The sequence below is a fragment of the Amblyomma americanum genome, chromosome 11 (assembly GCF_052857255.1).
Source record: "Amblyomma americanum isolate KBUSLIRL-KWMA chromosome 11, ASM5285725v1, whole genome shotgun sequence".
Lineage (NCBI taxonomy): Eukaryota > Metazoa > Arthropoda > Arachnida > Ixodida > Ixodidae > Amblyomma > Amblyomma americanum.
Genome location: NC_135507.1, coordinates 105,347,041 through 105,360,419, shown reverse-complemented (window position 1 = coordinate 105,360,419; position 13,379 = coordinate 105,347,041). Strand labels below are relative to the sequence as shown.

The 13,379-nt window shown below is 46.3% G+C and overlaps 1 long non-coding RNA gene across 1 annotated transcript; it reads right to left on the bottom strand.

Annotated features, from left to right (window-relative positions):
* Positions 1-6,753: 6,753 nt before the first annotated feature.
* Positions 6,754-11,901, bottom strand: LOC144110381 (uncharacterized). The gene is made up of 3 exons (XR_013309820.1): positions 11,818-11,901; positions 10,574-10,942; positions 6,754-8,213 (listed from the first exon to the last, which is right to left on the bottom strand). It is a non-coding gene; the product is annotated as an uncharacterized LOC144110381 (long non-coding RNA).
* Positions 11,902-13,379: the final 1,478 nt, after the last annotated feature.

The window sequence follows — 13,379 nt, the reverse complement described above, 5'->3', positions numbered from 1 at the left end:
GTAGTTGGTTGCCAACCTCCTCCTCGACAGTGAACTGTATGGCCTTTTCCATGCTGTAATGTGCCTGGTGAACGCGGCAAGTGCGTCCTTCTTGACTATACAAAAACAGTCGTCGATGTACCGCAGGAACACATTAGGTCGTGGATGGAAGGAGGCCAGAGCCCGGTTTTCGATGGCTTCCATGGTCAGGTTGGCGGCCGTGACAGAAATGGAAGCGCCCATTGCAGTTCCGTGCACCTGCTTGTAGAACGAACCTCGAAAAACGAAGTACGTGTTTTCGAGGCAAAACTTCAACAACCGTAACAGGTCGGTCCTGTGCCTCAAGGGGTGTTCTTTCGCTGAGCTTATCGTCGTTTTGGAGGGCAGCCGCGCAAACATCTACCGCTAGATCGACTGGGACGCTGGTGAAGAGCGACGTAACGTCAAAAGACACAATGATGTCGGCATCCTCCACCACGACGTCACGCACTTTTTCAGTGAAGTCAAACGAGTTGCGTATGAATGTGTGTTTTACAATATTTTATCCCCGATGAGGGATAGCAAGCGTCACCCGTATATGTTGTGAGCTAAAGCGGGGTTCATCGATAGAGCTCATAGACAGGGTTCTAAATGTCATCTGCCACTCAACGTTCCATACAAGCTTACCTCGTTCAAAATTCTACTGGTTTTCTGAGTACAAGTTCAGCTCCTTAATGCTTATATAAATGCCCTCGCTGCATTCCGCTCGCATGTAGCCACGCCGGACGCACGCTTCACGCAGTTTAGAAGCTTCATGGGCGCGCCGATCATTGTGGCCAGCACAAGGCGGGACGTTCGCGGTACTCGGCAGCCGCCGTTATCAGCGACCCTCGTGGTGACGGATCGCATGTTATGATGGTGGGATGTGGCTGAGGCTGCCTTTCCAGTAATCGAGGAACGTAGGAAAAGGCTGTACACCGAAATTTGAAGCGGCCACACTGCGTCAGTTTCCTCCATGGCGTCAGTAAGGGGGGCTTTGTTTTGGACTCCCAGTAGGACCGCTTCTGCAAACAAACAAACAAAAGAAATCGACGAGCGCTCATTGCCCAGACAGGCCGCATGGCTGTCTGTAATGCCGGAGCGATTCTGCTCAACCACCTTATCCGAGCCTCACGTTTGCGATTGGCGCCTCGTTCTTGTTTTACGCTCAAGTACAGAACACGTGCTAGCAGCGAGCGATCTTCCCCGCTCCAGCATGTGTGTGTCAGTACTGTACCGTGTCCCGTGCGGATATTTGCACGAAGCAGTGCTCGCGTCGCTACGTACAGCAAGTCCGTTTTAAAGGAAAAATACAGCGCGAACCGAGACGACGGACGAAGAAGAGGTGCACAACACCATACCTGGGGTGAAGAAGAAGAAGCGCTGTCTCGCAACTCGCTGAGGCCTGCCTTCCTTCCGCTGTAAAGCAGGTCGCCAGACTGCATTGGGGTTCCAGTGACCTGGACATCTGTATTAAAGGCGCCTGTCTCTATGGGACGCTCTGAGCGCTGGTGCGATCGGCAGCCGACAGTAGAGTGTACGTGCACTGCTTCGCTGGGAAGAACTCACACCTGTTACGGTGGTCATTCAGATTTATTTCACAAAGCATGATACAGAGGGCGCTGAATGATCTCCTTAGCCGCGATGACTAGTCGTGGATCAATTATTCAAATTATGAAACAGTCCTTTTCAGAGCCAGTGCTGTGTTGCATTTATTGCATGTATGCATAGTCGTGTTTTAATCATGATACAAAGGTCGGTGTGGGCTTTGGGTTGATGAGGGATAGCAAGCGTCGCCCGTATATGTTGTGAGCTAAAGGTAAGTTAAGATTATTTTGTTTGGTCTGCCTAGTGTCACGATTAGGAAATATGAATTCGGATGAGTGGTGCGGAGTGCTTGTACTAATTACTCGATCGAATGTGATGGCGGTTCTGCAGTCGCGGACAATGTTGAAAGGCGTGATGTTTAATTCATTAAAGAGAGTATTACAGGGTGTTGCCATGCATACAGATGGCATTACTGTGCTCCCCTTTGGAGGATGCCAACGTTAGTCCTGTGTGATGCGAAGGAGAAACACCAAGGTGCATCACAATATATTAATTATTTTGGAAAACATTCGGGTATACCTTTATAATTTTGATTACTTTCTACTGCACGGCTACAGGATCTGGGAGAGGTTTTTATCACTTGATTTTACCCCCCCCCCCCATTGCTCTCTGCACATGCGGCCCCAAAGCCGTCCGAGATCCGCGATGTGCACTGCAAGCACAAAAATTGGAGGACGCTTAAGCTTCGTCTATAAGAGTGAGACGCGACAGCGTGTGGCAGCGTTGCCGAGGAATGCACAGAACGCCATCGCCCGTTCGCCGCGAAACGTGGCCCGTTGGAGAATTTAAGGAAAGGACGCCTATCTTGCATATCTCGGCGTACACCCGAACTGGGCCGTAAGAGAAGGAAAATGAAATGAACAATTGCTTTCAAGGAAAGGAAATGACGCCTGTCTCACATTTCTTGCGGGACACCCGGATCGGGCCGTAAGGGAAGGAAAAATCGATCGAGCAATAAATCAATCGATCAAACGATCAATCAATGGTCGATCAATCGATCAATCAATCAATCAAATAATTAATCAATGATCAATCAATCCATCGATAAATTCATCCATCAATCAATCATTGAATCAATCAATCTATTAATCCTTAACGCTATTGCGTTAAAATCCCTTCCCTTACGGCGCGGTTCAGGTTTCCACCGAGATGAGCCAATTTTCGCCCACGGCAAAGACGCCGACGCTGACGACGCCGGCTTTTCTGCGACACGAGCGCCTTAAAGCTGTCGCGTAAATACACATGTTTGAGCCGCGTCGGGGGATAAAGCTGAGAGGGTGTAGGCGTCTCCTTCCACGGCGGCGTTAACATAATATACACGTAGGTGGTGAGCGGTGCCGGATCGCATGGCTGGCTTTGCAAACACATCAGCATGTGACGCAGGTCTATGCAGGGTAGACTGTGCAGTCTATCCTTCACCTCGGCGTGGGCACTTCCTTGGTTTTCATATGCATGTTGCTTTCATGTGCATTTCTTTGGGAAGAGCAAGCACACCGCCATTCACCTCCGCCGTCGTGTTCTAGTAGAGATGGTATCAGGGTCTTTCAAAACTTTCCTGGTCATGAAACTTAACCACAACTCCGTGGAGAAGCTTTGTGCGCTGCCAGCGGCGGCCGCAGCATGGCGCTGCGTGCAGTAAAAAAAAATGTATCGGGGCCTATAGACCAGATTCTTTTAGCCTCGCACGCAGACTGCGGACGCGCTCCTACTCTCGACACCAGGCGCCGCTTCTCGGCGTGGACTGCGGGATGAGCGTTGCGGTGCCGGCGAATGTTCGTGTTTGTTTATGCGTGGCGTTTAGTTGTGTCATTATTGAGTGGTTTGGGTGAGTAGCTACGATGTACAAGAACTACTCGTCGGGGCGGCACTGCGCCATCGTTGGCTGCAAGAACAACCAACGTAAACGCAAGCTTGTGATGGATGAAAACTGCGCCGAACATCTGTGCAAGAGGCGTGTGTGTATGTGCGGCGTGTACTCGTTGCACAGATTTCCGGCTGCGCCTGAGAAGTGTAGGGAATGGGAAATCGCCCTGAACCGCAAGAACTTCAAGCCAAGCAAACTTGCACGTGTAAGTGTTATTCCACTTATGACAGTGAACATTCTGCTGAGAGACACCGCGCCACTGATGCCGTTGCACGTTTTTTCGTTTATTACAGGTCTGTTCCGTTCATTTTATTGACGGCAAACCTACTGCCCTAAATCCATGCCCAATGCTTAAGCTTGGCTACGCGAAAAAGGTGAGTACGTCGTGCACATCTGCTTTCATGAGGTGGAAGTGGCTGTTTCGAAATCGTGATGAATACTAAGCGCTCTTACGCGAGATGCGTGTTCAGGCCTTGCTTTTACCCGCAACCGAACTTGCTGTGCGCAAGAACGCCTCGTACCGTGTGCTGGAAGTCGTGGTCGTAATGAGCTAGGCATTAACTGCTACCTCAAGGCTGCCGATAGCCGTCTTACCGTTGAACTATATGCCAATTGGCGTTATCAACCCATTACAGGCATGCGCGTTACGGAGCCAGAACGCAGCGATGAACGCAGCGATAAGCTGCGTCAAACAGATACCGGGTGCGCTGTAAACTCGCTATTAACGTCAGCGATTACTTAGGGATGGGCGCGGCAAACACTGACGTTGACGCATTCGAGATTCGTGCATAGCGTTTCGTCCAGTGACAAGAACGTACTACTTGCGCTGCGCCACAGACACAACACACACACACAGACTTTTCAAAGCTTGTTTTAGTGTGCTGTAATTGTCGTTTAGTTTGGTTTATGGGGGTTTAACGTCCCAAAGCGACTCAGGCTATGAGGGACGCCGTGTTGAAGGTCTCCGGAAATTTCGACCACCTGGGGTTCTTTAATCTGCTCTGACATCGCAAAGCACACGGGCGTCTAGAATTTCGCCTCCATCAAGATTGGACCGCTGCGGCCGGGATCGAACCCGCGTCTTTCGGGCCAGCAGCCGAGCACCATAACCACTGAGCCACCGCGGCGGCTTTTTGTGATGTAATTTAGAAAAGTTACCGACATGCTGTGGTTCAAAACGCGTGGTTGCAATTAACAAGCCACATCTAAAAATTCAAGAATGTGCACGTGGGATACTGAGAAAATAGGAAAAATGCCGGATTGTTAGCATGTTCTCGAGCTTCGCAGTTCACATGGACCATACCCCCTCTGTGCGTTTACATAGGTGACACGTGGAAGGAGGCCAATCCTGAGAACCCTCCAGCCAAAGGCTGCATCGGTGCAAATAATGGATAGCCAGGTAATATGTCTCTGCTTTGTCTTCATCCAAGTAGTCGAGCTGTCTCACTCAATCAACTCACCTAAATGGGGTAGAAATGAATCGTAATTTGCATAGCAAGAACGCATTATATGTCTGAAATTTCCTTCGATGCTTTGTTTCATTTTTATGTGCAGGCCACAAAACATCCTGTCTCAGCAGTGACACCTGCACAAGCCGCATCTGCTGCCTCAAGTTCAACCTGGGACACATCGGACCATTTGCAGCAGACTTCAGACTCGGATGAGTGCTACAGCGGTGTACTTGACCTCAGCTGCCGTGGTCCTGTTTCCACTCAAGAAGGAAGAGCAAGTCAAAAGTGTAACAAGAGTTGCCAAGCAGAGATGCAAGTTTGCAGTGTGGGTGTTCAGTGGGAAGACCCATATTCCATCATACATGTTGAGCACTCATATGCAGCTCCAGAAACCAAATTTCAATGCTCAGAAACACAAACCACATCAAGACCAGCTTCTGAGGACCTTTCTGAGGCAGCGTGCAACTTTTACACGGGTCTTGGGCTTGATGGCTTTAGGAAACTCGTGACAACAGTGGCTGATCATGGGAAGGTATGTGGAAACATGACCATTGGCGACCAAGTCCTGCTAACACTAATGCGACTGCGATTAGGACTACTGTATTTTGACTTGGCCCTGAGATTTGGCGCATCTGTATCTCAAACAGGAAGAATATTTCGCAAAATGATAGGCATTTTGCATGGCATTATGACCAATGTTGTTGCATGGCTGCCAATAGAAACAATTTTAGCAACAATACCACAACAGTTTGCCAAAAGTCAATATGCTGACACTACTGTTATTGTAGACTGTACTGAGGTGTACATGCAGCGGCCCAAGAAACTTTATCCCAGAGGGCAGACATACAGCTCCTACAAGGGCTGCAACACTGTCAAGTTCCTCGTTGCAGTTGCACCAAGTGGATTCATAATGTTTGTATCTGGCACATATGGTGGACGAGCATCAGATAAGTTCATTGTTGAAGACTCTGGCTTTGTTGACAACTTGTCTGAAGGGCACGTAATCATGGCTGACAGAGGTTTTAGTCTGAGTACTTCCATGAAGGAAAAGGGAGTGAAGCTCAACACGCCGGCTTTCTCAAAAGGCAGGCTTCAGTTTACTGAAAGAGAAGCAACTACATCAAGATGGATCTCGCACCTGAGAATTCACGTTGAACGTGCAATTAATCGTATTAAAGTGTACAGAATTCTCAAGTATTCATTGCCTATTCATCACAAGAAGTTGATGAACAGCATTGTGCTAGTTTGTGCAGGGCTGTGCAATCTGAAAGGGCCACTAATAGCAGATCCAAAAGGCGAAGAGGAAGAGAACGAAAATGACAGTGAGATTGAAACAGGCCACATCCAAGGCACAATTACTCCGTGACAAGCAGGAGGGCACACTAGACATTTCTGATGCTGTGAAAGAAGACTGGGTGGAGTGTTTGACTATTGTGCACCATTTTATTGCACTTCATTACAGCATGTTGAAGGTGTACAGACACAAAGTTTTTGAGTGTCAGTTTTTTTGCCTTGAAAGACGCATATGGGCCTAGTAATGGTGAAAAGGAGCTCAAAACTCTTGTGCAGATAGTTGATAATTATAAACACTTTTGTACCTGCAGCTTCTGTCTCTGTCAGTGCCAGCACTGAACTGCACCTTGACGTTCAAGTCGACTGGCCAACCTGTACTACTACTACATTCCTGATGACGTCGGTGTCGTCAGCAAGCACTGGCAGCCCCTGTGAACTACCACATAGTTTGGTAACGTCACAGTAATTGTGCAAGTGCACCTTGACGTCACTGGATACGAGTGGAAAGGCCGAACGGCTTATCAGACCATGCAAAATCGTATGTTCCACTCAATGCCTGTTAGTGAACCTTACTAGAAGACATCTCCTTGCACCCATGAAAGAAATCATTCGCTACTTTGTTAAAAATTTTGTGTCTGTACCTCTTGGTTACACACCGTGTTGTTTGGTCTTTGAAGTGTTTGAGAAATGCTCTAGAACTTTGTTTTTGTGACCTCAAGCACACCCACATGAGTGCTAGAGGTCATATTTGCAGGACTTTGTACATAGATGTGCACCGCTTGCTGCAGTGATATTTCCTTGCATCAACATCTCAAGCAGTGATAAAAAAACTCAAAACACAAAAAGTAAAACTCAGTCATTCAGTGTTTATTGTTCAGTCTGTTCTGCTGGTGTAGTGATAGCCCTGTATTCAGATATGTCTAAGCTGTTGCTGTGAACAGCATCAACAAGCCTTGGCAAATAATGCCTGAAATAGAATTCTGACAGCCTTGAAATATGAAGGCAAACAAAATCTGCATCATAGGGCACTTCAACTAAAATAGAGTTCATGGCTGACCACACATAGAAGTAGCAGTGTGTACGCTCTGTGCAGAACATAACAAACTGCACCTGGTAGTAGTATCCATTTTTTCCTTTCCTATCAAGGTAGTAGACTCCATTCGAGTCCTTCTTGACATCGTACTTGTTGGAGTCTGCAAGCTGCAGATAGTTATCTACATGCGGGCATTTAATTTCTAATATGCTGTCTGTGCCAACTAAGCCATCAGGGCTTGCCGACAAAAATGGATGTGTGGCGCTAACAACTGTGCCACAACGTTCAACATGGACACCACGGTGGTTCTCAAACATCTGCCTGGCAACAGGCTCGAACCTCTGTCCATGACTTGTCGCCTTGTTGCCCCGAAACTGGCTAAAAAGGCATGATGTGACAAACTTATCTGGCGGGGTTTCTTTCTTCCGTGGAACCTTTGACACGTTAGAAGCTGTGAGGCGCAGCTTACGGCTAGCTTCCCAAAGCTTCCCAGTCTGCTGGCATGTGAGCTCCATAAGCCTTAGCCTGATTTGCTCTTTAATACATACCCATTTACTATAAAAAATTGAGCAGGTGTTGCACGCCAATAGGTCGGCATCATCATGTCGACCATGAGTGAGCTCAGGGGCTGCATTCCCTAACATATTTTTGGCATGCACAATGGGCGACACTTTTGCGGAAACAGTCTGATGCAGAAGGCTCCCTTTTATCTCAAGAAGGGGTGCTATTACAGACTGCTGCATCTCTCTCACATATTGCTCATGGGTCTCATAATGTTTTGTATTAACCTTCTGCCTTTTATGCTCCATGTCTTTGCATTCTTTTCGCATCTTAAAATCCATGCTATCTATTTGGGATGGCTTAACATTTCTCTTCGTGCCCTGATTCCACATGGCACTCTTGTCAGTGCAGCTCTGTCCGGTCAGGCCGTTTCGGCTGGCAAATTCCACCTTCCAGAGGACCGCACCTTGTTACATGAAAAAAAAAGCCGATAGAAAACATTGAAAGCAACCAGTGGCTACAATGGATAATGCTACTGCATGTGAAAGTGACTCTATTGGCTACAATGAATGAGACAAGTACAGAATGAGACAGGATACGGCTATACAATTGCATTCAATCGAAGGAAGGCACGACAATAAGTGTGCAGCACTTAAAAAGAAGAAGGAAATGTAAACACTACGCTAAAACAATGTGAAATACTGCTGTCTATTATAAAATGCACTCACTATAACTTCAAATACATTAAATTACTTTACAGTGAACAGACATTTATGAAGTATACTTACAGAAGAGAAGATGCAATACAAAGAAATTCAAGTGTGCCGAAAGCATTCCACCCTAAATTATTCATACTCTTTAAACACCATCATTATTTCACGCATTTATTCATGCACATATCTAGGTGGTGTTATCACGAACAAACTGAACTGGTCTGAACATATCACAAAACTCGCGGCTGACACGTACATCTGGAAAACTTGGCTTCATTAGACGTTCACTTTCTTTGTCTCCCAGTTACATCCAAAAACTCGCCTATGAGGAATACATTAGACCAAAACTTCAATTTGGCTGCATAACATAGAGCTCTCATCAGCCTTACCTAATTTAATTACTTGCAAAACATCCAGGATCGGGCTGCTCATTACATTTGCTCAGCATGTGATACACGGCTTAGCCTTAGTGTCATAAAATTTTGCACTGGCCTCGACTCATTAGCTCATCAAAGAAAGAAATCACGGATGGGCTTAATTCATAATCGGTATTATAACCTCCCTCGCTTTAGAATCTTCCTCCTAGTTCTACCCGTATGAACATCGCCTCGGCTTTTCAGTTCTCTGTGCGTGCAGCGTATATCTGGCTCCACAAATGCATTCAATAAATCATTCTTAGCTTTGACTATAGATGAATAGCATTCTCAATTCCTGAATGTATCATCCATGAATGTGACTTCACATTAAGGCAGTTAATATCACTCAGCTCATTTTGTTAAATTAAACTGTGGAACAGCATTAAGTTCAGTCTTTTTTTCTGCTTGACTCCAGTCCAAAACTGAAATTTTATTTGTTGTTGCTTTTCAGTGTAATTTATAAACTACCCTTTGTTCTGCACCTGTATACTATTTTGTGCATATTGTGCTTGTAAAAATGTTTTATAAACGTACGTGGACATGAATCACATGAGTGTTCTGGTCGTTCATTTGCTATTCACATTGTACTTGCATATGCATGGTACCATAGTAATGTATAACATTACCATGCCTTTTTGTTTGCTTTTAATTGCATCAAAATATGACCATGAACATACTTTCTTGCTTCCCCCCTTATGTAATGCCCTACCCAGGGCGCGTTAAGGGACAATAAATAATGAGTCCATAATAAGTCACACACTTCTACACAACCTTCTTTTCTTTTTCACATAAAAGGTGCAGATATACAGCCAGCATAGTTTTTCATGAAGGTACAGGCCACGCAGCTTGTTTATACATGCACAAAAATATAAATGTGCATAGCATGTTACTCAGACATTTTGTGCAGCTAGGAATCAATTTCCAACAAAATAGCTTTATGGAGAAGGTATTGATAATAAATGGAAACATAGCTGCAACAGGAATGCATGATGATGGTTAAGTGCCGTTAGCCGAGGTAGCCGAGAGGTTGCATGCAACACATGCAGGTTATAAATGATTACAGTTCACTTAGATCACATCACTAGACTCAAGGGTGCCTAAGGTACAATAAAATATTATGGTTGACACAACAAGCTGCAGCTATTAGACAAGTAGTTTAAGCAACCTCTAGGAACAGAAGGCGGTGCAAAAATTAAGGGGACATTTAAGCTGCACCTTGAGGCTATGTCTGATGCAATAGATTTATTGGTCATTTGGTACCTTCTTAATTAGTACCTCTAATTACACTCATTACCACACATCAGTAGTCCTACTAGACACCACACGACACACGATGTCCCCTTTAACCGTTGGACAAACGTGCTGCAATGGCGTAGGAGTAACGTGTCTGACTCAACCCATGGGTCATGGGCTCGATTCCCAATTATTAGCCGAATTTTCTTTTCAGCGTAATTAATTTACATTATATCATTTCAGTCATGTTATGGCCTCATAGTCACAATTTAACTGAACATTAGTCACTATCATTCCACAGCTGCTCAACTAGTTATGTGACAACCCTCTCGACCAATTCTGAACTAGTGACAACACATGAACCAACTAGCTCAAATTTCCGTGCAATTGACAACACGCACTGCATTTCCTTCGAACGTCTGCTGTAACGCTGACGCATTAAGACTGCCGATAACTGTACTCACCGACGTGGCTGCACACGGCAGTCAATCCGACTTTGCAGGAGCAGGACCCGGATAAAATGCGGCAATCGCTTGACATGCAAACCCATGCTTGGTGCGGTCGGTCAGAATCAGATTGGGAGGGTGAGACTGTCCCTTTAATAAAACAAGTCTCTTTGTCAGCTTGGTAAATGAGGAGCTGACCCACTTTTCCGCTAATTACAAAGTTGTACGAGTCTAAACTCTTGATGGCTTGGACATCTTCCAGATCGCAAGCTTTTGTTTTTAGCAGGTAATACGTTATGTGGTTTTCTTGCAGGGAAGGCCAGAGCTTCATGTCTTCTTTCCATTCGTTGGCCGCGACAGAAAGAGGATGCGGCAGAACCCGGTCGCCTACGGTGAGGAAGCAAAACAAAAAATACGCGCAAAGTTAATCGCAATATTATCATACATGGAAACACGCAGACAGAACAAAGCTTTGACGACAAACTGCTTATTGGCCGAGCATGAGCCCGCAAACAGACATTAAAAGGATGGTGGCGCGATAGCGGCTAGTGCACTGCACGGTCATCGGGTGGAGAATGACTTTCGCTCTCGACTGCACTCAATTTAGCAGCCAACTTTTTTGACAAGGTGCTTAAAATACAGAGAAGCATTTCGGACAATAAGCAGACGCGCGCCCTGCTCAGGTCTCGCCCAGCCAACAAAACAGTAAGACAAGCTTCCGAAGTAAGTAAACGAAAAATACAAATGAACTTCACGGCGACATTCTTAGCTCGATCCGATCCTTAATCCCTAACAGGAGCGCGCTCTGTTCACGTCTCGCGCAGCCAACAAGGCGATAAGGCAAGCTTCCAAAGGCGATAAACAAAGAAAAAAAAACAACCTTCATAGCGTTACCAGTTTGATCCGATCCGCAAGGGGCCCCTAAGGAACATGACAAAGGTATCTAAAAACCGGTACCTTTAAGCGATAAGCAGGTAGACATTTACTTGAAGCAAATCAAAATAAGGTGCGCCGATACACAGTGCCGTGTCGCGGCAAAAGCTTTGGTATGCAGCTGTATCATGCTGACTGGGAACTTGCCAGGACGCGTACTCTAATAAAACATTTCGTTTTATGACGCGCAAAAACCATTGCAATGCATACAAAATTCGCCGGCATCATTGCTGCCGCGCTACCGCAAAGCTTTACTACCGTCCCGATGCGTGTTTTACAGCGTTTGTCATGCGTACACAGTACCATAGTGAAAAGAAAAAAACACTTACCTATTTTAAGCGTCAACGGACCGCCTAGAGAACAAGCCATTGCTACCGTTCCTGCTTCCGCCAATGCAACTATTCGCGGTGCCCGCAGTCCACAGCCAACGCTCGCACCGCGGCGCTACCGTCGCAAGAAAAATGGCGGCGCCCACAGAACGCTGAAGATTCTGGTCTATAGACATACTGCGAGTCTTAGGCAAGGATGTCCTCTGTCTACTTTGTTGTTCATGCTGTACCGGCAAGGGTTGGAGACCAAGCTAGAGAGGAGCGGACTAGTCTTCAACCTGTCTTTTTTCAAGCAAGGAGAATTGATTAAACAGTCATTACCGGGACTAATATACGCCGATGATATAGTGCTAATGGCTGACAACAAAGAAGATTTGCAGAAGTTGATAGGCATTTGTGATACAGAGGGAGATGGATTAGGTTTCAAGTTTAGTAAAGAAAAATCTGCAGTCATGTTATTTAATGATGAGGGCGGTGAGCATAGAATACAGGACTTCACGCTAGAAGTAGCCGATGAGTACAAGTATCCTGGGGTGTGGATAAATAACGGTGCTGAGTATCTGACAGAGAACGAAAAATATGTAATCAATAAAGCTAGTAGGAATGCAGCTGTCATGAAAAATAGGGCAATATGGAATTGCAATAGGAACGAAGTGGTAAGAGTGATCTGGAAAGGGGGATGGTTCCTAGCCTGACTTTCGGTAATGCGGTCCTGTGCATGAGACCAGATGTTCAAGCAAGGTTAGAAATCAAACAACGCGGGATAGGGAGGCTAGCTTTGGGTGCACATGGCAATACCCCAAATCAGGGGGTACAGGGTGATATGGGATGGGCGTCATTCGAGAGCAGAGAAGCTGGCAGTAAGATAGCATTTGAGGAACGATTGAGAAAAATCGGGGAAAAGCAGTGGGCTAAGAAAGCAGTGGGCTGATTTGTCCAACGCATTGGGGTTTAAGGGCAGTGAAGAGAAAATAGATTTTAAGCGGGTAGAAGTAACCAAGCGAAGGTTATGTGATTTGTGTCTAAAATCAAGACAAGAGTAAAATTTCACAAGTCATGGCTAGGTGGCTTGAACTAACTACCGCCCGATTTAAAGGGTTCAGCCTTATCCGTCCATCCATCCATCCATCCACCCATCCATCCACCCACCCATCCATCCATCCATCCATCCATCCATCCATCCATCCATCCATCCATCCATCCATCAATCCATCCATCCATCCACCCACCCACCCACCCACGCACCCATCCATCCACCCACCCACCCACGCACCCATCCATCCACCCACCCACCCACCCATCCACCCATCCATCCATCCACCCGCCGGCCCGTCCGTCCGTCCATCCATCCATCCATCCATCCATCCATCCATCCATCCACCCACCCACCCACTCACCCACTCACCCACCCACCCACACTTACCCATCCATCCATCCATCCATCCATCCATCCATCCATCCATCCATCCATCCATCCATCCATCCATCCATCCATCCATCCATCCATCCATCCATGCTGATAACTACATTGCATCAGTAATAGCTGAGTCATTTATAAACGA